Raw genomic sequence first — 26,647 nt, 5'->3', positions numbered from 1 at the left:
TGGCTGGGCTGGGCGTGGTTAGAACTGTGAATATTGGCACCTGCTGCCCACCCTCAACCATCCCCAAGGACCCAACAACCAAAGAAACCACACATATTTTCAAGCAAAACTGGATATATCAGAACATACCAGTCCCTTCGTGGACAAAGCAAGGTTTCTGTTCTTTATTAACCATGTGCCTTTCCTATCATTATCTGAAATTTAGATGCCTCAAAATGAAAAGAGTGTTTTGAGGCAGGATAGACTAGAATCTACAGCCAAGGTGGGCAGATGGGGGTTAATGGAGAGATATGAATAAATGCTGAGCTGAGGGACAAGTGGAAGTCTTGGATGGCTCAGGAGGTTCACTTAATCTCACTGTCTCAGTTCCTGCCATAGTGAGAGGCAGCCTGGCATAGAGGTTAGAGCATGGGTGTCAGAGAGAGATCATGGGTTGAAGTACTAGCTCAACCACTTTCCTGCTATGTGACCTTAGGCAGGTTACTCGACCTCTCCTGCCTCCTTTTTTCATCTACAGAATGGGAATAATAAACAGCCCGTCCCTGGATGGTTGTAAGGGTTCAATAAGTTAACATCAGTGAAACACTTAAAACAGGGTCTGGAGCATCCTATGCCCTCAGCCAGAGGTAGCTCTTTTTACCATACAAAAAATCACGTGTTCCATCTCACAGAACATTGCTCTGGGATGAGCCTTTATGTTGTCTAATGAGCTACTCAAGCAGAACGAATCTTTAGTAAAACATACCAAACAGTTCCCCAGAAAGACAGCACCAATTTCTATTCCTTCCGCAAGAGATGGGTGGGCATATCCACTTCACTATATCTTTACTTGTCAGCCCTGGCTATTCTAATTTCTTTACAAAGCTTCGTGAAATTGATGAGTTAAAAAAAGGCATCTTGGAGCTTTTAACTTCAGTATTTTCATTAATAATGATGATCAATCTTTTCTTCTTCTTCTTCTTTTTTTTTCACTGAGGCAGAGTCTCACTCTGTTGCCTGGGCTGGAATGCAATGGCACGATCTTGACTCACTGCAATCTCCACCTCCCCGGTTCAAGTGATTCCCCTGCCTCAGCCTCCCAAGTAGCTGGGACTACAGGCGCACACCATGATGCCTGGTTAAGTTTTGTATTTTTAGCAGAGAGGAGGTTTCGCCACATTGGCCAGGCTGGTCTCAAACTCCTGACCTCAACCGATCCACCTGCCTCAGCCTCCCAAAGTGCTGGGATTACAGGCGTGAACCACTGCCCCTAGCCTGATCAACCTTTTCTTATATGTGAACTGATCATTTGCCATAGGTAATCCTGTATTCCTGAGTTGTCATTTTCTTTTCCTCTTTTGTGCCACTGAGATGTATGCCTTGAAGGATATGAAAGCTCTTTTTATAGGGTTAATATATTAACTTTTTGGCTGTATATGTTATAAATACATACATATGTTTTAAAACTTTAATAGTAAGAAGTTCATTAAGAAACCTGAAATATTTAGTCTTTGACTTGTTCTTCCTCTTTCTTATCCTAAGAAAACAATCAGTGTTCCTGAGCCAGAATATTCACTCTAGTGCCATTTATATTAGGGGAAATAGAATATTACCCAAATATATAGCTAATGTAGTACATTAGTGTGAGTGAATAGTATGCAACCTAAGTTAAAATGAGGCTTTCTACGAATGATTAGGAAATGCTCAGATAAAATGCTAAGTGATAAAAGCAGCATAACGTCCAGAATAACCTCAATTTTATAAAGTGAAGAAAATTATACATATTTTTTTGCAAGGCTGCAAAGCTACATCAAAACATTAACAATATCAATTGGAGTTCTTTCTTTCTTTTTTGTCTTTCTGCCTGATGTGGATTCCTAAGGAGCTTATTCTGAGTGGTAGAATTACTGATGCTTTAATCCTCTTTTACTTTTGTGATTTTTCTAAATTTTCTTTAATAAATTATTTTATAAATAAAAAAATTTATCAATCTCAAACTTCAGTGTTCATCAGAATCACCTGCACGGCTTGTTAAAACAAAGATCACTGTGTCCCATCCCCAGGGTTTCTGATTCAGTAGGTTCACGGTGGGTCCCAAGACTCTGCATTTCCAGCAGATTCCCAGATGATGATGCTGCTGTTGGTTGAGGGGACACACTTTTGAGAACCATGACTCTACACTAAAGGGTATTATTTCTTCCATTACTTTGTTCGCATCTAGGTTGATGAGATGAAAAACAATGGCACCTGATCTTCTTAATCTTTGAAGACTGATAAATTGTTTCTACCAGGTGAGAAGGAGCCAGAACATCAAGCCCTCTGCAGGTGCAAGCCCAGTGCAGACGCAAGCCCAAGCCCAGAGCAGACACAAGCCCAAGCCCAGGGCAGGCGAGTCTTTGTTCCTACTGCCAGCCCCACGCTCATGGAAGACCTGCGTTCCACACATTCCTTCCCTGAAACCACCAGGCACCTCCCTTTCCTTCTCATTTTCCAACCAAGTGTACTTGGGGGAATGGGGGCATTTCTCATATGTATTCTCATTCAAAATGTATATCTACTTTTTGTCTTTTTAAAATATTATTATTACTTGAAGACTATATGTCTACATTTTGAATCATAGTTCACGTGTGACAGACAGGTCCTCCTGGCCCAACCAGGAACTCCTGGTGGGCCCAGACAGCTTGCTTAGGTCCATCCTGGGTGCCTGGCAAATGTGGTTTGGTTTCTTTGGGTCTCCCCTGAGCTCCAGGACTGTGATAGGCCTGGCAGACACTTTGGTGAGGACATACCAACATAAATGACAATCTCATTGATGGCAATGAGCCCTCCAGAGAAAATGAAACAGGAATGAAATTGTAAGTGGCTTGGGGTGAGGTACTTCAATAGCGGGGGTTGACAGAAGGCACTTTGAGTCTGGAGTGTGTTGGTTGGCATGAGGTGAAGGGACAAGCTGGACAGACTACAGAGGGTCCCTTAGGCTGGCGTTTCTCAAACTGTTATGCACACACAACCCCAGGGATTTTGATCAGTCGGTCTAGGGGTGGGGTCTGAGATGCTACATTTCCAGGTAGAGAGCAAGATGCTGCTCCCTGGGGACAGCCCTCTGACTAGCAAGACCCTGGGCCACAGTAAGGAATTTGAAACCCAATCTAATTACAATGGGGAACCATCGAGGAGTTGGAAGCAGCAGAATGACAGATCCTACTTGTTTTAAAAGATGACTCTGAGGAAGAAAGTGTGTGGGAAGGCTCTGAGCAGAAGCAGGGTGACAGGAGATGTGGTGGGAGCTGAGGGCACTGGACCTCAGAGGCAGCCGTGGAGGCAAAGGAAGTGGTCAGGTAATGGCTGGGCGTGGTGGCTCATGCCTGTAATCCCAGCACTTTGGGAGGCTGAGGCGGGCGGGTCACTTGAGGTCAGGAGTTTGAGACCAGCCTAGCCCACATGGCAAACCCCATCTCTACCAACAATACAAAAATTGGGCATGGTGGTGGGTGCCTGTAGTCCCAGTTGAGGCAGGAGTATCACTTGAACCTGGGAGGCGGAGGTTGCAGTGAGCCGAGATGGCGCCACAGCACTCCAGCCTGGTGACAGAGCGAGATTCCGTCTAAAAAAGAAAAAAGAAAAAGGGGGGGGTGAGGTCAGGGATGTGTGTAGGAACTAGTGCTAGCAGGACAGGGATGTGTCTAGGAACTAGTGGATGCTGGGGGAGGAAGGAAAGTGGGAAGCAAAGAGACTCTAAGCTGTCGCCCAGCAGGTAGGTCTGCACAACCCCATTCACTTGGAGACGAAATGAAGCAGCTCCTTTGCCATCATTCACACAAGACCTCCAAGCCTTGCCTGCCTTGCCTGCAGAGGGTGCCGGGAAGGAGCAAGGTCAGTTTGCACACTTACATCTTTGGAACACCAGCCCTGAAGGGAAGGAGCATGGCCACAGGAGGCCGACAGATTTTGGGAGGTGCCAAAAGAGTAAGTGGGTGCCTCAGGAGTCTCTGCCAGGACTCCAGGTGGACACAGCCCCCCAGAGCTGCCCCTGGTCTTGGGGAAGGCAGCCACTTCTCATGCCTACTTCTGTGCTCCCTGCAGAGCCATGCCCATGAGCACTGTTATTCCCAGTCTTCTACTCAGTTGAAAGAAAGCTGTCCCTCGAAGACAGAGATCCAGGCCATCAGCAGGCCAGAACCCAGGAACTGTGGGTGGGGGAGGAAGAGGAGGTGGAATATCCATCTGGTGGCAAAACCATTGCATAAGCAACTGTCAGGCATCGTGTGACTGTGTCTCACAGTTAGCCTGTGTCCCTCCACTGTCATCAGAGCCCAGGGACAGGATGCTGTCCCAGCTGCTCTTGTGTGTCTCGAAACTTATACAACTCTTTTCAAATGGCTTAATACTCTTTTTTTATTAAAATGCACTTACTGTACCAAAATATTAAAGGGAAATTGAAGCGATGCACACACTAGAAATACTCCCAGCTCCCACACTTTACTGCCCCTGTATCCACTTCTTAGCTCCCTCTGAGCCTGGATGAGATGCCTCCCACTTGCACATACCTGCAGTAACAGTGGCTCTAGGAGGGTATCTCCCCAGGGCAAATGGGATTCTGGATTCAGCAGCATGAAAACTGATGGGCAGCAATTCACAAGAAGGCTTTTGAATTGAATGAGAGGCTGGGTACAAGTAGGAGACAGCAAGACTGATGGTGTGAGTCATCACCGGGCCTGAGAAGCAGGTTTTCAACTGTGGATTAAGGGCTTAGGAGACAGGCTGAGCACTGTGGGCGACCCAGGCCCTGATGACAAAGTGGGTGCAGGGAGAGGGCAAAGGCTGTGCTGGGCACAGAGTGGCTCTAGTGTCCCAAGGGCTCAGGATGGCTTTAGGGGAGACAGCGTTTTCACCAAGCAGCAGCAGAGACCTACAGATGTGGTGGATACAGTATTAAGGCCTGAACTGACCTGTGCCTGCGGCTCAGTGACATGCTGCAGTCCCTGGTGACTTACAGTCATTACAGAAGGTTTCCCTGCAGGTGTGGGGAGGAGGTGCCAGGCTCCTGCAGCCGAGCAAGCTGAGCTTGGAGCCATCTAGATCTGGCTGTTCATGTTGCCGTGACCAAACCTCTCAGAGGCTATGGAAACTGAGATCTTGGACCAATAGCAATGCCAGCACAGCCCAGTGTGGGCACAGAGGTGTGGGCAGCACAGTTCTTCAGGGCCTCAGAACCCAGTCCATGTTGCTATTCTGTCCTGCCCACGTGCAAGCTCCCTGTGTAAGGGGCCTCTAAGCAAGAGGTACCATTAAATTCATGGTGCCACATTGTTGCCGCCAATACTTCTGAGAAGGCCAAGAGCAGCTGAGGCTGGTGAGGGCTGGAATCACAGTAATTCCTGTGATTACTGACTTAATATGTTACAACAAACTCTGGAGAAGTATCCGAAATGGGCAGCAAAATGCAAGTTTGGAGTTCAGGTGGTGGGGAGTGGCCTTCCCAGTGAATGAACCAGCTACTTTGGGCTTCTGGGATTCTTGTCCTGCTGTATATTCAGTCCACCCCAGGAGGAGGAAGAGCTACCCACACCTGAGCCTCCACTGTATTAGCATCATTGTAGCTGCTCAGCAAACAAATGAATGAGGGGATGAGTGAATTAACAGACCAGATGGGAGCTGCTTATGTACTGCATGCACTCTAACTGCCCCTTGCTCCCAACACACACACAAGGAAGTTGAAATATTCCCTCTTGGACCCTGACTCCTTGCAGGAGGGGATGTGGATCTATGGGGCTGGTCGAACCTGTCCTTGGGGCTCTGTCTGGAGGGGGCTGACACCTTGGGCTGTAGCATCTCCCTCCTGGCAGCTGTGGGCACGTGGGTGATCTGCCCACAGACACAGAGAGCAAGCAAGCCTGACACCTATGGCGGTACCTCCACGTGGATCACTGGTTGCTTTGTGATCACCCATCAAGTGCTCAGCTCTATGCTAGGGGTTGAAAGGGGGACAGAGAAAGCAATATAGGATATACTTCCTCCCTCTAGGAAGTTTACAAACGAATGAGAAAAATGAGCCACTCCAGGCTGCAGAGGGCACAGAGATGAGCCACCCAGATAGTGACCCCAGCTGCTGGGAGCAAGGTCAGCATTCAGCCCTCAGCTCAGGACAGCCCCATCAGGGTTGCAGAGAGCCACCTGGCCCAAAGTCACGCCTTCCAAGAACTGCACATTCAATGACTATGCAGGGCATCAGAGGCCTGGGCATTTTGGCCCAAACTGGGACAAACTTGAAGAGGCCCTTTCAGCCCCAGAGGTCCCTGTGGGGTTGGCATAAGTGGTAGGGCTGGCATTGCTGCAGCGTCTCCCTCCCTCCCCCTGCCTTTTGCAGGAGCTGATCCCTTGAACACTCCTAACAAACATCCTGCATGTTAAACTGCTTCCTGGTCGGCTGCCCAGAGAATCCAGCCTTTCAAACAGAGAAGATGATACTGAAAAGTCAGTTATATGGTAACATTCAGGGTTAACTGTGTAGTTCGGGCTCTGAGCACTGTAAGAATGGTGAATATAGAAATAAGTGCTGCAGGATGCATCCTTATAATAGAGCTCTCCTTAGAAATGAGCATGTATGTTTTTATTAATGAGATTGTAAACACAAACATGTATATTACAATCTGTTTTTATTAATGTGAAGGGTTGTTTCTCTCATATTTTATGTTCGATGCTCAGCTTTGGGGCTCCTGATGGACAGGAGGTGATGTAGCCTGGGGACAGTGAGATGGTTTCTTTCCTGCAGGGCTCAGCCAGCCAGGAAAAATGCCAATTAAGGCAAAGCTCTCTGCGAGGAATCATTTCAGTTGTCACGTTAACCCCACAACCTGGGGATCACAGGCTGGGTACTATCTCCCCAACTCTCCCGGCAGGCTGGGCCCCTTTAATTGGCATTAGTTACTTTGGGGCATGGTGACCTCTACCTAGAAATGTCGAATTCTCTGGAGGTGATGAAAAAGCCAAGCAAAGCCTGCAGTCTGTCTGCCTGACTGCAACCCTCGGGCAAGCCTGAAATGGGAGGAGGTGGGAATGGGTCCCTCACGTGAACATGTTATGAGACACTGAGTAGCAGGTACCTTTCCTGGAAGTCAACAGCACATGCTGGAATAGAATCTGCACCACAGTCCTTAGAGCCAAGCAAAATGCAACCAACTACCTTTGAGGACCATGGTATTTTGTTACTAATTACCTTTTGCACATGCTTTTACTACTCAGTTATTGTTTATTGTATATTAAGTTCATTATCACTTCAGACGAGCCAGCTGGAAGGGGGTGGGGTGAATCTGCAAATGCCCCCCACCCCCAACCCCGTCCCTGCTGTTCTGACCTGTGTGAGGATTACCAGGGTCTCTGGGCACTGCAGGAGTTTGGAGATGGTGGGCTGAATGGTTCCAGCACCATGAGAGTAAGGCTGAGCACTCACCCTCAGGTAGCTGAGATCCGGGAATCCCCATAGGATGCTGGCTGGCATTTTTGGTTTGGTGTCTGTGAAGTGCTATCTGAGCCAGCCCAGGGGGCTGCAGTTCCTCAAAGAGCAGGGGTGGGTGAGAAAGCAGGAAAGCAAGGACAACTTTTGGGAACGGATAGGCAGAATTTTAACACTGGTTGGGAGAAAGGCCTTTGCAGTTTTTCCCTCTCTCCACCTCTCTGCTCTGAGGACAGCAGCAGTGGCCAGTTGGGACAGCCAGGATGGAGTCTAGGGCCAGATCAAGGCAGGAGCAGCAACTGCTGAGCCACACCCTCAGCTTTCATCAGTTGTGGCAGGAGAAACGCCATGGTCACAGGCAGAATGCAGGGGCCACTGGGAAGCAGGGGAGGGGCAGACGTTTGCTGCATGGGAGCTCTGAGTCAAAAACTACTTTCAAAATTATAGCTACTGTGTGCTAGACATATCGCATAATTTATCTTTTTGATCTTCTCATCAGCTCAGAGGACAGCTATGATTATCCCACTGAACAGATAAACAACCTGAGACTCAGAAGTTCCAAGAAGTCCACAGTGACTCAGTTAGAAAGTGGGTGAATGGGCCGGGCGCGGTGGCTCAAGCCTGTAATCCCAGCACTTTGGGAGGCCGAGACGGGCGGATCACGAGGTCAGGAGATCGAGACCATCCTGGCTAACACGGTGAAACCCCGTCTCTACTAAAAAATACAAAAAAACTAGCCGGGCGAGGTGGCGGGCGCCTGTAGTCCCAGCTACTCGGGAGGCTGAGGCAGGAGAATGGCGTGAACCCGGGAGGCGGAGCTTGCAGTGAGCTGAGATCCGGCCACTGTACTCCAGCCTGGGCAACAGAACGAGACTCCGTCTCAAAGAAAAAAAAAAAAAAAAAAAAAGAAAGTGGGTGAACTGAGGCTGGAACTCATATCTAAATGGATTCTTATCCAGTAAGGGCTTCTGCTGTGGAAGCCATGGAAGGGATCTCACTCCTGAATGGAATTCTGGACTAGATAGTGTCCCTAGGAATAAGGTGGCCCCAGCCCTGAAAGGTGCGTCTCCCTCTGGCTGTCTTACAGACATCTGTTTTTGCACCCTTGAGCCACTGGTGTCTGGCTGCCTTGCTAGGGAGCCCCCATCATGGGGTGCATGGACAGTCCTCTGTGCCATGGTGTAAATGGCAACTTACACCATGTTTCAGGATTCTGCTAACCCTGTTCCCCAGACTACAGCAGGCAGGGGAAGGATAACAGAGGTGCTGGCCATAACAATATGATGGCTGGAGAGGCAATGAAGCACTGTGGAGACAGTGTGGTCTTGGGGGTCAGGAAGATTCATATTCTGGGTCCACCATCCACCAGGGAAGAACTTTTAGACCAGGAGGGCTTCTGATGTCCTAACACTGTCTGCCTTGCCCCTCATTAGGTGGCCCCAGTAGACAAGGTGATCTAGGGCAGGTACCCTGCCTAGGTAGCCCCAGGAGATACTGTACAGCATATACACTCTGGTATGGTGTGGCTGCACTGAGGTCACTAGCCATGCATTCGAAGAAGGCAAGATATCATCGTGCAACTCTCTTTACCTACTGTGCTTCGGGCAAGTGATCCTGGAAGGGCCCTGCCAAGAGAAGGGGAGCTGGCATGCTGGCGGCAAGGTCAGTAGAGAACACAGCGCACCACGCAGTCAGGCTCCCAGGGAGTGCTGCACATTTGGCCAGGACTATGCTTCAGGGATACATCATTTTTTATATCATTTGATTTCTTCAAAGGATAGCATTTCAAAAATTTACATACAGGTATTTCCTATTTTCCTTTATTACCTCTCATGCTGACTTTCCCTGTTATTATCACCTGTTCTCAGTCTCTGGGAATAATTACTTTAAAAAATCCATTATGAGATAATTCTTCACTATCATTGGTAAATGAGTTAGTCTAAGAGCAGACCAGGATTTTGTCATAGACAGGTTTAAGGAAGGTCTTATTAATCACATCAGAACACCTGTGTCTTTAATATACCCTCTGATACCCTGGGGCCTGAAGACAGCCCAGGGCACCACTCTCCTCTGTCCTTATCAGAGCGGGGCTCTGAGGACAGCCCTAGACAGTGTGACCCCCAGTGGCTCTTGAATTCAATCAACTGGAACTGATTGTGGACTCCAGCCTGTCCTGCCTTCCACAGTGTGTTGCTTAGCTGGTCTCAAAAATTTCAACCCATTCTAGCTCCCTGGGGGAGATGCCCTCATCGGCTTCTCATTACATGGGGACACCTGCTTGCGGTGGGCCATTGTGATGAACCAGGCTTGTTATTTGAGTGGCATGTGACACTTCCATTGCTTTGGGTTTCACCAATCCCTCTGAGGAGAGGTGTGTGCTGGGAGAAAGGGGGGAAGACCAGAGCTCTATGCTGAGTTTGTGGAGTTCTTCAACCTGGAAGGGGCAATCCTCTTGGGGTTCCTTGTAAGGCTGAGCATTTGTGTGGAGGATCTAAAGTCTTGCTGGCCTCAGGAAACACAGAAAATGACTTCTACCTTTCTGCCTGGGCCCAGGTCAGAGTGACCATCTGCAGCCTTAGGGCAGGGAAGAAGGGGGAGTGAAAGAAATAGAGATGGGTAAGGGAGGAGGAAAGCGGGAGGGGAGAGAGAACCTTCAAGGTTCAAGGGCAAGAGCAATGAAGAAAGATGTGTGTGGCTCAGAGAAGGTTCTGTGCAAATGGTGAAGGCCACCACTTATGAAGTGTGCACAACAGGCCAGGCACTGATGGCTTTCCTCATTCAGTCTTCACATCAACCCTAGGAGGATCCATCCCCATTTTGCAAATGGGGAAACTGTAGCACAGAGAGGTTAAATAACTAGTCCAAGGCCACGGAACCTGCAGATGACAGAGGTAGGACTTGAACCAGGCCCTGATTCCAGAGCCTAGGTGCTAAGAGGCTGTGCCACACTGCTTCATCATCAGTCCCAGCTCAGAGCACTTCCCTGAAGGCACCCCAAGCCCTAGGTCGAGACCTCCTCCGTCTGCTCTGACATTGAACAGCACCATCTCTCTTGTACCACTCAGCTGAGTGTCATGCCTGATTCTATAGAATCTCGCTTCATTTTTACTTTTGGTCTTACCTGGCTAAATGGATGACGACCCTTTAGAAGGCAGGGGCCAAAGACCTGCATGGGTGTCCTACAGGGGTCAGCATGGGGCCCGCACACAGTAGGTGCTGCTTTGTCCTTGTTGATGAGGCATCACCTTCGATGGCACCCACTGGTTGTGAGGAAGGCCTTGTGGGCCAGCGTTTCTCCTCCAAGGGCCCCACTGTTCTCCCCTTGGCTCCCCCCACGTGAGGCTCACTCGGCCTTTCATCCCAGCGTGGGCTTTGGGGTTGGCTGACGCTCAGCTCCTCTGCTCTGCCTGGGGCTGCAGAGAGTTCACTACTGTGTTATTGGAAAAGCTTCCAAGAGTTGGAGGCCAGGTTCACTCAGAGGGTGCGCCACAGGAGTGGGAGAGGAGGGACGGGAGGGAACATGGAGAGAAGCTGTCCCCTCGGCAGGGAGCAGTGGTGGGAGAAGGGAGGGAGAAAGAGACAGTGGATTTGAGAACCCCACAGCTGCATGTACACAAGGGCCGGCCAGAGGCCACCCAGCCCAGCCAAGGGGCCTCCTCCCCAAGGCCTGAGTCATCTGGAGGACCCCGTAAGCTCCATCTTTGTGTTCGCTCCATTTGTTCCCAACATTCCCTGGGTCATACCTACTGTTACCTTGAAGAGATCCACAGGCCTACAGGAAACCACTCCTGCCAGCCTGAACATCAGCCTCTGGCCTGTCCAGTTCAGCCTGACCTTTGGGAAGCTCCTGGTTCTCCCTGCAATGCCCCGAACTGACTGTTCCCTGCAAGGTGCCCTCACTCTGGCCCTTCATCCTCCTCTCCATTTAGCTGCCTGCCAGGCTGTTCCCATGCACCGGCCTCACAAGTGGCTAGAAATGTGGCATGATTAGGGCCAGGCGCAGTGGCTCAAGCCTGTAATCCCAGCACTTTGGGAGGCCAAGATGGGCGGATCACGAGGTCAGAGGATCAAGACCATCCTGGCTAACATGGTGAAACCCCGTCTCTACTGAAAAAATACAAAAAACTAGCCGGGCGAGGTAGCGGGCGCCTGTAGTCCCAGCTACTCGGGAGGCTGAGGCAGGAGAATGGCGGGAACCCGGGAGGCGGAGCTTGCAGTGAGCTGAGATCTGGCCACTGCACTCCAGCCCGGGCGACAGAGCGAGACTCCGTCTCAAAAAAAAAAAAAAAAAAAAAAGAAGAAATGTGGCATGATTAAAGTGGTCTAGGAAGTCCCCTTCCCCGAATAAAGAACCGGCCCCATGCACGGCCCATGTCTGACTTTGCTTTTTCCTCGTGCCTGAGTTCCACCATTAGAAATGTGTGCTGGCCAGTTCACAATTGTAAAGATATGGAACCAACATCAGTGCCCATCGACCAATGAGTGGATAAAGAAAACGTGGCATACATACACCATGGAGTACTATTCAGCCATAAAAAGGAACAAAATAATGTCTTTTGTAGCAACTTGGATGGAGCTGGAGGCCATTATTCTAAGTGAAGTAACTCAGGAATGGAAAACCAAATTCCAAATGTTCTCACTTATAAGTGGGAGCTAAGCAATGGGTAGGCAAAGGCATACAGAGTGGTATAATGGACACTGGAGACTCAGAAGGATGACAGTAGAAAGGGGATGAGGGATAAAAAAAAACTACATATCCTGTACGATGTACACTACTTGGGTGAGCAGTGCCCTAAAATCTCAGAATTCACCATTGTATAATTCAGCCATGTAACCAAAAACCACTTGCACCCTAAAAGCTATTGAAATAATTTTTTTTTTTGAAGAAAAAAGTGTGCGCTGGTAAGCCTCCTCTTTCAAATACAGACACTCTGAGAAGGGGACCATGTGGTAGTGAGTGTCTCTTCCACACCTTAATGTGAATTCATGCAAATAACTGGCTTTTCCTAATAACCAGGTTTGATCAACAGAATGAGGGGATGAGGTGAGGGGTTTGAAAGGGTGCTGAGAGCTCCGATGGGGTGATTTTGGAACACAGATTCCTGGATGAGTGGGTCTCAGAGGGTGGGTAGAGGAATTTAAGCAGTGTAGGAAAAGCATGAAGATACCAGGGGGAAAAAAAAGTGTGCTGCAAACGTCTGTTTCACTGTCCTCCAAAAACACTGCCAAAGGAGAGCGGGGAAAAACCAAAGGTCAAAGACACACGCAGGGTGGCTTCATAACTTCCCAGTGTCCCCATCTCCTGGTTAGAACCAAAGTTTAGGTATTAACTGAGGACACACACACACACACACACACACACACCCAGAGAAAGTCCAAAGAAAAACACAGCAATGCTCAGAAAACTACCCCAAACATGTTCCTTTCAAAACTGCCAACTGAGGAGCCCTCCCTGATCAGTCGGAGGCAGATCAGACCCGTTTCCTTTAATTGCAACTTCCACCCTTCTAGAATTTCCCCTCCTCTGCAGGTCCAGCCCACAGAGACATTAATCCCTATTCAAGTGAAACTTCAAGGTTTTTCCTTCTATTAAAAAAACAAAAAACAAAAAACTTTCAAAACACCCCTAAGCAGTGTCTCTAATGTCACTGGTGTGTGCATTTGCCTGGAAGGTAGGGAGAGGCTCCACTGTATGGAGGCCTGGCCTCAAGTTTCCTCACCTGGCCTCTCTCTTGTTGAAAGGCAGAAATGCGACCCTTGGTCTCTCCTCCACCCCACTTCCCCGCCCCCAGGCAGCTTTAATAAACTGTGATTATTTCAGTCCTTACAGCACAGCTGTCCTGTGAATTGTCCAGTCAGTGTTATGGGGTGGAAGCCAAGGGCTGGCGTGTGGAGCTCAGATCTCCGAATAAACCGGCCCTCCCTTTCCCTCCTCTGCCTGCCTGCTCCCTAGCAGGTGGGAGTTGAGGAGGAGGGCAGTCTCTGGCTGAGACCAGGGATGACAGAAGCATTTTCTGAGCAGCCTGCTGATGGCAGAGCCCCAGTAGGAGAGGGTGAAGGAAAAGAGCTTGCAGACAGGGTTGGGGTGGAGTCGCCTTACCTACGTGCTGTGAATGCAGGCCTCTCTAAAATTCTCCTTCATCCCAATCAAGGAGCCCTGAAATTGCACCTCTAGAGATTAACCTCAGGCTGCTTCTCTGCTTAAAATGTGCTGGTGCATTATCTGAGGACAGAAATGGAGCTTCAGTCACTTTATCATTTACAGGAGGTGTTTGGGAAATGTTGGTTGAATGAATGAATGACATTCTGGGCTGCTATTAGAAATAATAACAGAAGAAAAGAAGAAAAGGAGCAAAGCGCTGGGGGCTTCAAAGGAAGTGGGCAGGGATGAACCTGAGTGGGAAGGGAGAAGAAAGTGATGCTAGGTCAATCCTACTATATCACAGTTGTGCACACAGCTAGCCAGGGCAACAACATGGGTGATCTGGTCCTTGCCCTTGAAGAGTGTGACTGTCTTACCAAGTAACAGCCATTTATACGACTCTGCTCCTCTGAGAAGTTGGGAAAATTGTCCTCAACACTCAGCATGGTCAAAGCTGAAGGGCTCTCTAAATCATTTTCAGCAGCAGAAGCCCTCTTTTATAAATAAAATTTTGTGCAGACCCAGACCCATGCAGATCTGTTGTGCTTTAGCCAGCTGTGTGAATCCCTGTGGAGAACACCAGCATAATCCATCCAACTCCCCATTTCAAGTCAGGAAACTGAGGCACAGAGAGGTTAAAAAGTGTTCTCAGACTTCACCACAATCACCTGCAGGCACCTGGTGGCCTCCCTCGAGATTCAATTTCAGTACTTCTCGGGTAGGCATGGGTATCTATAATGTTTTATTTATTTTTTATTTTTTTGAGATGCAGTCTTGCTCTGTCACAGAGGCTGGAGTGCAGTGGTCCTATCTTAGCTCACTGCAACACCCACCTCCTGGGTTCAAGCAATTCTCCTGCCTCCGCCTCCCTAGTAGCTGGGATTACAGGTGCTCACCACCACACCTGGCTAATTTGTGTATTTTTAGTAGAGATAGGGTTTCACCATGTAGGTCAGGCAGGTCTCGAACTCCTGACCTCAAGTGATCCGCCTGTCTCCACGTCCCAAAGTGCTGGGATTACAGGCGTGGGCTATGGTGCCTGGCCTGTAATCTTTCAAAAGACTTTATAGGTGATTGCAACATGTAATCAGGTTTAGAAACTGCTGGACTAAGGGACTAAGCACTATTTGATGGTGAAGAGTCCATTCACAGCAGAGTGTAGTCCAGGCTGCTCTTGTGCCATACAAGCCAAACTCCATTACAATAACTTCCAGGAAGCACTGGGATTCATTTCTGGTCTTCAGGTTTGGCTACACTGAACATGATGCCATAGAATGGCTAATGACCAGGACTTAGGATGTTCTAATGAAAAGATAATTTTTTTTAAAATTTTAAATATTTGGTAGTCTTCAAACTAGGTGAGTTCCTAGTTTGTCTTTGTTAAGAGTTAGTTACTCTGGTCAGTCCCATAGGCATAAAACTAGGATAAAATGATTTCATTGTGGAGCTGAAATATCAGCATGAAACAGAGTACCCAGCCATACAAAGCCAATGTCTTATAGGAACATAGAGGGAAAGCTCAGTATAGAGCTCCGGGACATGCAAAGGAAACACCAGGGTGTGCAGGATGCTCAAGAGGTCTGAATGGCTCTCACTATACCTATAGAAAGCAAGCATGACTGAGCTGATCCCAGAATATTTCCTGGCTACCGTTTCCTTGAGCATATAAACCCTTAAAAATAGAATGGCTACAATAAAAAGGCCATATTATCAACAAGTCTTGGTGAGGATATGGAGAAACTGGAACCATCACATACATACCTGCTGGTGGGAATGTAAAATGGTATGGCCACTGTAAGAAAACATTCTGGTAGTTTCCCAAAGGGTAACTATCCAGTTACCATATGAACCAGCAATTCCACTCCTAGGTATATACCCCAAAGAAATGAAAATCTGGGTCCACACAAAAACTTGCAAATGATTGTTCAAAACAGCATTATTTACAAAAGCCAAATATGGAAACAACCTAAATATCCATCATGGGTAAATGGATTTACCCATGATGGGTAAATATCATTAGGAATGGGTAAATAAAATATGGTATATCCACACAAGGAATATTCAGCAATAAAGAGAAATGAAGTACTAATGCATGCTACAAAGCTAATGACTCAAAAGTGGTAGGTTAGTTGAAAGACACTAGTCACAAAAGACCACATATTATCTGATTTTATTTATATGAAAGGTCCAGAATAGGCAGATCTATAGAGACAAAAGGTAGATTATTGGTAAGCCAGGACAGGGGATTGGGGTGAAATGGGCAGCGACTGCTAATGGGTACAGTATTTCCTTTGGAGTAATCAAATACTATAAAACTCATAATGGTAATGGTTACACAGCCCTGCAAATATGCTAAAAACCATTGAATTTACACTTTGAATGGGTAGATTATATGCCATGTGAATTACATTTCAATAAATCTTATTTACTGTTTTATTAAGAAAAACAGAAACAAAACAAGCATTAGAAAAGTTTCTATTACTTAGGTTCTATTTAATAGACGCAGCCTCTGCTAGATTTCCCTAGGGCTTATGGAAGGCAAGTGTCAACAGGAGCTGAGACCACTGTCATCTCTCCAGTGACCTCTTCCAGTGGCTCCAGAAAAACCAGTGGACCAAACTGTTGTCTCCAGAAACAACTGAACAGAATTGTCAGCCAGAATCCACAGCCAAGAAAGCAATAGCCCTGCATGTACGTGTACAACGCATATGTGTAGGCAGCACAGATTTTCCTGAAGGCCAAGTCCAATTATATGATATCATTTGGGAGGGTCACATGTACATTTTCATCTGGTTTGCATCTAATTTGGAAAAGCCGACATAGATCGTGTACCACATTATTAGGTAATTTTTCAAGTTTGGAGTCTCAGAGTTGCTCCACTCAATTTGTTCAGTGGATGGACTCAGTTATTGACTGATGAATTACAGCTTGCTCTGGGGTTCCTGGCCTAGGAGGGGCAGCCTGTGGTCATGCACGCTTTCCTGTTCTGTGCTCCATGCACACACAAGCCAAGCCACCATTGGGGGGCAGCTCTTAACCCACAGGGGGAGCCTCCTTCTCACCAGCTGGCCTCCGGCATAGAGGAGGGAGGTGCATGGGTGAGGATGAGGTGGAGTGAGGCCCACTCTAGCTGATCCCCTTCCAAGCAAGGCCTACATGGAGGGGGCCTTCCAAATGGAACAAAAGGGAAAATGACAGAAGAGAGCAAGCATTCCTATTTATCTAAACACAGGATCAAGATGTACAGCGGGAAAGTGAAATTATGCTGCAATTTTGAAAGTCATCCACTGAAGATAAACTCTCCTTTCAAAGGAATTACTCATTTCACTCCATCATGATACCTCAGGGTCTATCAGTATTCAAATTTATTAGGCAATAACATGCAGAATGCATGATATAAAGGGCCTGTTTCATCACCCATTCCCCACGCTTTTTTTTTTTTTTTTGCTATGTCATGAGAAGTGCAGTAAGTTAAAAATCAAACAAAAACTAACAAGCACATACACACAAGATGGAAAAGAAATCCTCCATGGAAGTTACTATGAAACAGGCGGCTTTAGAAAGGAAAAACACAATCTCTGACTAATATGAAGGAGACTCCAAATTGCTCTTGGCAACAATCTCTCAACCCGATTCCCCTCCCTCTATTCATCTCCACAGTTCCCAGCCAAAGGAAAATAAACTGAACAGCTCTCTCCCCGGCCCAACCTGTAGGGCTGCCTGGCTGAGCAAGGGCTGAGCAAACAAACATCCCCATGCAATTATACACCTGTGTAATTGCTGTAAACACTAGGACAGCCAGCCGGGTGCTCACTGCCCTTATCAAGCTGATAATCTCAATATTGGGGGAAAATGCCTTTATTCTGGCAGACGACATCAAGGTAGTATGCAATATGATCTTGCGACCTCAAACCCAGGATTTTTTTTTTTTTTTTAAGAAAAAGAAGAAGAAACAAACTATTCTTCTAGCAAGAGTCGGTAACAATTCTGGGGAAGGAAAGTCCCAGAGCATCACTCACATGGGTAATAGCTTCAAGGCAAGATTTATCAGTTCACCTTCCTCACAAAAGTGATAGTTAATTTTAGAGGTAGTTATCTTACACCTATTACACCATTCAGGATGGAAGGAGAGTTAACAAGCCAAACGCCCCAGATTATTTATGGCTGCTCTGTCTCAAACATCCATCCAACGCCGTTCTATTAGGACAGATATGTCTGGTCAGCTAAAACGAAGGAGGACAGGATTCTCAGGAAATGGCATTGTAAGTGGAGATGTAAGTGGATGAAGGGTCTTTCAGTTGAGTCCTAAAACCGCCCCAGAAGGCCAAGATGAGCTGCTCTGTGAACCATGTATGGTCTAGAGACTTGGGTTCTGGTCTTGGCTTTGCTACCAACAAGTCCTGTGAATGTGGACAAGCTTCCCTCCCCAAGGTTAAGGGCAGGCGCTTGAAGCTGAATTCGAGTCCTATGAAAATGCCATCCTGACCACCAGGAAGTAGGCAGATGCATCAGGAGGATGACACCCTGGGACAGTTCTCAGTCTGGCCAGCACTGATCCAAAGAGATGCCAGTCCTCTCAGAAACTGTTTGAGCTGCTTCTTGTCACCTCCAGCTGGCATGTGGCAAAAATGCAGACTCTTTGAAACCCACAACTGTAAACCCTAAATGAATAATCTGAACAGCAGGGGCTCAAACGGCTTCCTGGGCACTTGGGGCAGAGGCTGACTGTGCTGTGTGCACTCCACTGCATTCCCTTGAACCAGGGACAAGTCCTGGTAACTGCAGCATGGAGACTCCAGTCATTTTAACTTCCCCGCTCCTTCCTCTCCTTCCTTCTCCCTCTCCTCCTCTACATCCAGGCCTCCTCCTGCTGCTTCTCAGCAGCAATGCTTCCCAGGCTCCTTCCCGGGCTCCATCTCACTTCATCCAACCCTTTGAGGGTTGCACTATTACTACTATTCCCATTGACAGAGGCCAGAGATCCAGTGTGATTTCACTTACTGATGTATGCCCAGCACTTAGCATGGTACCTGGACACATACAGTAAACAATACAACAGTGTTGAATAAATGACTGATTGTTTGGAAAGATAATGACATTCAAAAAAAGTTAATATTAAATGTAACACATACTATTTTCTGTTGTACTATAATTATAGCAGGGTGATTCCTGTCTCCCAATTAAAGTGTAAGATTCTAAAACATGTGGGGTACAATGAGTGGCTTTGAATCCTGCCTCTGCTACTACCTGGACAATGTACTTAATCCATTTGAGCCTCAGTTTCCCCATCTGCAAAGTGGGGCTAATGATTCATATCTGATGTGACCTAATATGAGTCTTTTTTGGGAGAGTGGGTTCTTTGTCTGTGCAGCCCACGTTGTGCCTTAAGGGGGAGGACGGCACTGGGGCTACTTTCCTTTCCTAGAGTTTCACCCCGTGGGGGTTCCTGAACCTTTCTAAGCCCAGAGAGGATTTAACTGGGTGAAAGAAGGGGGACAGAGGGAGTGGAGCTGAAACTTGAACCTGACAGAGCCTTTACCACCTCCAAGCCAGCGCGCCCCTCCCCCTTCCAAAAAAATCTTCATCTCATCTGGAGAAACTGCCCACTTGTTTCAATCACTTCCTTTCCATTTGCAAAATTCTGCATTTAGAAGAACTGGAAGTGGTCTACCACTAGCCGACCAGTAAGTCGCTGGAGTGGGGCTTCCTTCTGCGTGGAGCTGGGTACCAGCTATTAAAAGAAAGAAGGCAGCCGCCCGCTGCCTACCCGCCTGTCAGCACACAGCCGGGACAACGGAAGCCAGGAACAGAAAGGAACGACCCCGGAGCCCTCACCACAGAGCACGGAGTGGTGCACCAGACGACGCTCGATGCTACGTGCAGGGTGGGCGGCGGGGGCTGTGGGTGCTGGGATGGGGGGAAGCTCTCTCCATCGTTCTTCCCAGGCCAGCCCTGAGGCCGCTGCGCCCTCCTGCAGGAACTCAGGCGCTCCAGAGGGTGACGCGGGCCCGGGGGCCCGCGGGAGTAGGGACGCACCGGGTCAGTCCTTATGCGCCACCCACACCGGGCCGCCTCCGGAGCTGGAAGACTCGCCTTCCGGCTCGACTCGCCTGCTCCGGTGGGAGTGCTCCCCATCCACTCACCCCCAGGTTGGCGCTCAGGGAAAGGCCCCCCACCCACCCAGTTCAGCCCGCGATTCAAGCCCAGGGACCTGACAGGACTCCCGCCGCGCGCCGAGCTGGACTTCTGCCAATCGCTCCTTTAATTTCTACCCGTATCGCCGGACCTCGACTTTAGCCAAGTTGCCATGGCTTTTGTCCCCCCTCCCAGGCGCCCCCAAGTTTTTCATCTGACGCTCGGGAGAACCAAGCATTCTTGGGAGAGACAATTTAAACTACCAATGTACACCCGCAACTCCCTCTCGAGTGCCCTTACGGTCCTTCCGCTGGCCCCTCGCCCCAAAGGAGCCCGCTGGCGTGGGCCAGCTGTAATGGGGCAGCGGCGAGAGTTGCTCTCTGCAGAGTTCCAGATCCTCTCTCCTATTTCGGGGGAGGTGCGCAGCCCCACGCCCCGCAGGAGCTCCGGCGAGGCGGGGGTTTGAACGCCTTGCGGACGCCGCCACCCGCGCCAGCCGGAACCGCCCCGCGGCCACCCGGCCACAGGGTCCCCGCAGCGTGCAGCGAGAATGCCCGCAGCGCCCGAGCTCTCCCGGCCGCCCGGAAGGGCTTCCTCCCCACCCCCTCCCCACGGCCCGGCCGCTGGGCTCCCCAGAGCCCCGATCCCAGCCTCGAGGCAGTCCAAGGCCGACGCAGACCCACCTGGCCGCCCAGGGGACGCCGCGCTGGTGCCCGGGCAGTGTCCTGAGCGCCGCCAGGGTCCCAGGCTGGGAATCCACGCGGCCGCGCTGCTCGGGGGAGCCTGCCGCAGCCGGCGGGAGGTTGTCATTGATTCGTGCTGGGCGAGTTAAGCCATTCCAGGAGTGGTTTTGAGCGAGCACTCCCTCCCCTCCCTCCAACCAGAAGTATTTGGCCGGGAGCCCCTTTGGTCCACCTGTACTGTCAAGCGCAGGACAGGACGATCTCACCACTCGCGCTTTACGCTTCACTTTATGACACCAAATTAAGCTCTTTGGAAAAGGTAAAGCAGAAATAAAGGCAAGGGCGGTGGAGGAGCTTTTCTTGCTTTTCTTTTCCCCTCTTTTCTCCCGGGTTCCTCCGTTTTGTTTTTTGTGGGTTCCCCCCCTTTCTCTAGTACTTCACAAAATGACTTACCACTTATCTCAAAGCAAGGGAGGCTTTTTATTATTATTGTTTTATTCAATTCAGCGTGTCTGTCTTTTTAGAGGCAATTTTATTTCCATTTGCCTGAAACCTAAGCCCAATAAAATTACTAGAATTATATGTTTTCTCCTTACAGGGTCGTGAGTGTAACTTAACCAAATCAAACACTGCATAGCAATCCTTTAAGTAACAAAAAAAGAGGGAGTGCAGGAAGTAACCACAGAACTGCAGCTCTCTCCTCCGCTGGGGGTCATGAGACCTTGTGGGTAGGACCCACAGACACCCCTTCCCCTCGAACAAACACACATATCACGCAGGCTGACTCAGAAATGCCAACTGGAGGTTCCAGCAGCCCACACCGGGGTGGGCCAGCCACCAATCACAGAGGTGTCGCCAAACACCCTCTCCCAGGCCTTTCCTTCAAACCTCACACAAACCTTTCCTTCAAGCCTTCTTGAAAACTGCCACCTGGGAGGCTCTGGCCAGCTGGGTGCTGTCAGGCCTCTTTTACCCTGGAACTGACTGGTCACCTGGAGGAAATAACCATTAACGCCTTGACACCTCTGCTGACTGTTCTCAGAAATGGGGGGAGAGCCAGGGGAGCGAATCTTTCCTGTTGATTATCTTTCCCCGGTGTCATGGAAAACAAACACAAAACAAAGGAGTCCAATGAGGTGCTTGGCCTTCCGTGGCCTCTGCCACTCTTCCTGGGCAGGCCATGAGCCTTAAAGCATCCTGAAACCAGAAGTAAATCTCAAAGGTACGTTGGCCATGAAGGTCTAGGGATGAGGCTGTGATTTGCAGAGCCCCAGAAAGATGGTTCAGACAAAACTATCTCCTCCAACAGGTGCCCCTCACCTGAAATTCCAATGTTACAGATTCATTCCTTCTTGGGATATGCCCTGCAGGAAGCCTGCCCCAGAGAGGCAGGCAAACTTGCTTCAAGAAGGCAGGAAGGGTCAGGTCTGTCTCTGTGGTTCCCTCTAAAACTGTAAGTACCCACCGCTGCAGGCAGGGGAGTAGGCGTCTCCACAATGGACTAGAATGCATCTGTCAGACCTTGCATGCTGTGGAAAGAGGGCTGTGGACCGATGCATGAGGGGAGAGAGAGGCTGGGCGGCCAGGGTGTGGTGGGAAGAGGCTGCTAGGTCAGGGAATTGGGTGCTGAAGGGAAGAAGCAGGGGTGCTTCATCAGTGCAGGTGGACAGTTTCCAAGATTGGATGACTCCATAGCTTTTTATCAAAAACCAGGTACTCCCGGAACACCCAAGCCAAAGACTGAGAAGTCAAATCCCTTTGTCCACAAAGGCACTAGTTAAATATCCAATGAAGCATAACTCCACACTCCACTCCCAGACTCAGGAGGTAAAGGTGCCAACACATGACCTGGATGGAATCAGTATGAATCCAGAAGTGTTTGCTGAGTGCCCATAAAGGGTTTGCCTCAATGGCCTGGGTGGAGGTGGGGTGGGTGCGGTGCAGTGCAGTGCCAACCTCAGAGCCTCTCATCTTATGGGGCAGATAAAGCACAGGCGGACTGGACAGTGGGGCAAGGTGCATCCACCACCCCGTGGGTGCATAAGGAACAGGGCAGTGCTTTTGCAGAGCAGTTAGTAAGGCAGGCTCACAGGGACAGGGCTCCAGGAGGAGTGGGGCTATCTGGCCTGGAAGATGGTGCTGCAGGGAGCAGAAGAGGAGGGTATGTCAGGTGTGGGAGTGGAGGCAAGAAGGGGAGTCACTGAGGAAAGCCAGCAGCTGGCCTGGCTCAGAGGGTTCTCTCAGTGGTTAAGACGACAGGAGGGGGTCTATGGGGTAGAGCCAGTTTATGGGTACAGCTTCTGGCTGAAAGGAGAGAGTACAGGGCAGGGCCTGATTTGGAGAGGAGGAAGGATGGGAGCACCTTTTCAAACCCAGCTGGAGCGGGATGTGGGAGGGAAGCTGTAGGGAGGGGTGTGCAGAGTTGAGGTGCCCAGCCCAGCCTACCCCCAGGCGGCTCCTCCTAGCCAGGGCTCCAGCCCCTGGACTGGAAGGAGTGTCTGGGTAGGCTATGGGTGGTGCCAGGGCCAATGATATTGCAGCCAAGAGCCTGGGGAGAGCTGGCTGCTGTCCAGCCCACCGGCTGGGTCCTGCAGTGGACAGTGAATGCCACTCCTCCCTCCCCCTAATCACTGTGTGTGTGCCCTGCTGGGACACACCCTTTGGAATGGCTCTGGGCACAAAGTGGGGAGCGCCGCCCCACTAGCTCCAGCCTCCCTCGGTGCCAGTTGCCTCCTGGGAACAGGAACATAAAGCAGTCTCAGTGAAGTGGGTGGGGAGAGGGGGCTGGGGGAGGCTCCCAAAGCCACCCACGGAAGGGGCTCTGGGTGCACCAGACTCCAGATCTGAGTGTGCATTTCCTTTTGGGTCCAGGTTCCTTCCTAGGCCCTCTTTGGCCTCCTCCTCCTCCTCAGCTCCCTTCCTCCAGCCCTAGCCCTTCTCAGCCCCCACCTCTGGCTCCCCGCCTTCCCAGTTCAGGTCAGCCAGAGCACGTGGAAGCCCGCTGGCTTCACAGGGCAAGCCTGCCCTGACTTTCACAGCTGGCTCCAAACTCAACAACTCACTCGTGTTCCAGTGAGGATGCAAGCTCCTACTTCAACCACCAAGCATGGCTCAGAAGGCTAAACAGAAGCACATAAGCAAACATGCTACTGTCTTAACTTGAAACCTCAGCAGGGCCTAGTCATCGGCTGGGGTTGTGATGTAGGCACACAAACAGCTTTGTGCAGACAAGCACACACAGATACAGAGTGTCTGCACACATGTGCATAAAGACGCAGACACATGTATGAGCTCTGTGATCTGCAGAGAGTAATACTGACTGAGGGCCTCTGCCCTCACTCCTTGCAACCACACAGTGAGGTAGATCTTGTTATTTCCTCCATCTTACTGATAAGGAAACTGGGGTTCAGAGAGGTTTTATAACTTGTTTAAGGTCACACTGCCTGACATATGATAAAACTGGACATCACACTCCATCTTTGTGATTCTGGTGACCCAAGGCAACCCTGGGGTTCAAGCTCTGGCTCTTTGTCTGGTTCGTAGAATTGGTTTCCTAAGGGGCAGTGTGGTTTGCTGATGCATGCCTCAGTTTCTCCTTCTGAACAAGCAGGGTAAATGACTCTTCCTGAACCCGAGGGTATTGTTAGGCAGAAGGAGGCTGAGATGGAGGTTGCCCTTTGGTAGAGTGCTGAAGCAAGTCATCCTAGAGGATGCGCAGACACAGAATGAGTGGTACTCAAGTCAGAAACTCAGCGCCACCCTTGCTGCCTCCCTCTCCTTCCTGGCCCCCACCCCCGCCCCCAGCCAAACCATCCACCAGCAAGTCTGTCTCTAAAATAGAGCTCAAACCTACCCTCTTCCTGCCACCTCTGCCACTGCTGCCCTTGGCCGAGCCTCTATCCCCTCTCACCTTGACTTCTGCAGGCACCTCCTAACTGGTCTCTCTGCCCCATTCCTGTCCTGCTCCTTCGGCCCAAAGCCACACAACTGCCAAAGCAATCCACTTAAAACAGCCATCTGGGCCGGGCTCGGTGGCTCAAGCCTGTAATCCCAGCACTTTGGGAGGCCGAGACGGGTGGATCACGAGGTCAGGAGATCGAGACCATCCTGGCTAACACGGTGAAACCCCGTCTCTACGAAAAATACAAAAAACTAGCCGGGCGAGGTGGCGGGCGCCTGTAGTCCCAGCTACTCCGGAGGCTGAGGCAGGAGAATGGTGTAAACCCGGGAGGCGAAGCTGAGATCCAGCCACTGCACTCCAGCCTGGGAGACAGAGCCAGACTCCGGCTCAAAAAAAAAAAAAAAAAAAAAAAAACCAGCCATCTGGTCCTGTCACAGGGCACTTACATGCACTTTATACTACTCACCATAGCCCGCAAGGCCCTTCTCTTACCAAACTCCCCGCACCCCATACTTCAATCACAGACAGGCACCCCTCCTTCCTTCTCCTTCCTGCTGTGGGACTTGGCTTATGCAAATTTCCCAGGCTGAAATGCTCCCCCAACTTTGGGTCTTGCAGGAATGTCACCTCCTCAGAGAGGGCTTTCCTAACCACATAGATAAATTAGGATCTTGTACCCCATTATCTAGCTCAGACCCTTGATCAAAGGATTCATGCTTGCATTGATTTTATTATTTGACGGTCCCTCCCACTAGAATGTAGGCTACTTGAGGGCAAGGACCCATGCATCTTTTCTTACTGTATCGTGTCTGGTATGTCACTGGCCCCAGGCAGGTATGTGTGGAACAGGTGTTTATTGAGAGAATCCTAGATCTGGGAAACAGAAGGACTGGATCTTGTCTTGATGAAATTCTTCCATTGTAGAGAAAATTTGTGAACCGGGGGGAAAAGTAACCCATAATCTCATCACACTAGATAGACTAATATTTATGGCATCATGGTGGCATGGGCAGTGGGTCAGACTTTCTTTCACTGGAGTGAAGATTTCACACCGCATTTAACAGGCTCCACCTGTCATTCCTCCTTGTATTTCTTGGATGCTCAACAAATGTTTAATTGAATTTTGAGGAAAACTGAAAGAAAATGCAACCAGCTCAAGGGAGGAGGGCCATGCCAAGCCCCTTCCTTCGTGGCCCCTCTGGCTTCCTGTCCAATCACAGGCTATGACCTCACCGTTCTGAAGTCCACTGTTTGTATATTAGCACCTGTGGATTGTAATGGCATGGCTCTATCACTTTCATCCACAGATCAGGTTTTATTGAAATATATTAAATGCCAATTTGAAATAACAATGCATTGCTGTTTAGCATCGAGAACAGACAGGGAGCCACAAACTGAAGCTAAGCTACACTTTAACAGCCCTTTATATGGTCACCGAGTTTACCCCAATCTGTTAGTTGCCAAGGCTACATACATTTCTGCTACTGTGTTTTAGGGGGGCGACCCAGCCATTTGGAACCTACCAGCCATTTGCCAAACCCCATCAAACTCCTCCACTTCTTCCAGAACATAATGATGATGCAGAGAAATGGAGTCCTTTGGCCTTACTGGCCTTTGGCTGCCCTGTCCTGCAGGGGCTGCAAGGCAAGGAAGGGCAAGGAGCTGTGGCCCCAGAGGGAGGACTGGGTGCCGGCAGAGGCTGCCTCCCATTTAGGAACACTCGGAGACCAGCCGGTGCTTGTCCAAGGCCCTCGGGAACCTCCGAGGAGGAGGTGTGGGCCAAGCACAGGTGCTGGGTTGTTCTCTCTGCGGGAAAGTACCCTGCCAGGCTGGGGTGCAGGGCAGGGCTCCGAGCCTGGCTGGCTGCACAGTAGGCTGTGCAGGGTCCCAGCCCTCTGCTCACAGCCTGAGGGCCCCAGGGCTGCCAGGGCCTCACCCTCCTCCCAGACTGTATCAGGTAACACCATCAGGCACCCACTGTGGGAGGAGGGGAGGGTGCCAGGCAGGAGCTTCAGCTAAGCCTGGCTTGTGGGGAGGAGTGGGGGGTGGCTGGGCCTGTCACCATGGATCCCAGAGGAGGAGGGCTTGGTCAGAATTTGGTCAAGGTGGGATAGTGGCAGGAAAGGGGGTGGCACCACTAGCTAGGGGAGGCAGATTCCCTCTTATCTTCCTTCCTCCCTCCCTCCTTCTTCACTCCTCCCTCTCTCCTTTCTTGACTCTTCCTTCCTATTCACCTTCCTTCTCCCTTCCTCCTACTTTCACTCCTCTCTCCCTTCCTTCCCTTCACAGGCATGTACTACCTATTCTGTGCCCCACGCTACTCCAGGCTTTGGCTACAAAGTGGTGAACAATCC

At 49.8% G+C, this 26,647-nt stretch overlaps 1 protein-coding gene across 4 annotated transcripts in view; it reads right to left on the bottom strand.

Moving 5' to 3' along the window:
- The window catches only part of ZBTB7C (zinc finger and BTB domain containing 7C), a 373,471-nt gene that overhangs the window by 87,363 nt on the left and 259,461 nt on the right, over nucleotides 1-26,647 (bottom strand). Inside the window, exon 1 of one of the 4 annotated variants that reach the window (XM_010388054.2) lies at nucleotides 20,393-20,741. The exons of the other annotated variants lie outside the window; for them this stretch is intronic. The gene's annotated coding sequence lies outside the window, so the exon portion shown is untranslated. Of the gene's footprint in view, nucleotides 1-20,392; nucleotides 20,742-26,647 lie in introns of those variants that run through there. 4 annotated transcript variants of the gene reach the window in all.

Source organism: Rhinopithecus roxellana, chromosome 21 (assembly GCF_007565055.1).
Source record: "Rhinopithecus roxellana isolate Shanxi Qingling chromosome 21, ASM756505v1, whole genome shotgun sequence".
NCBI classification, from domain to species: Eukaryota; Metazoa; Chordata; class Mammalia; order Primates; family Cercopithecidae; genus Rhinopithecus; species Rhinopithecus roxellana.
This window is presented reverse-complemented; position numbering and strand designations above follow the sequence as displayed.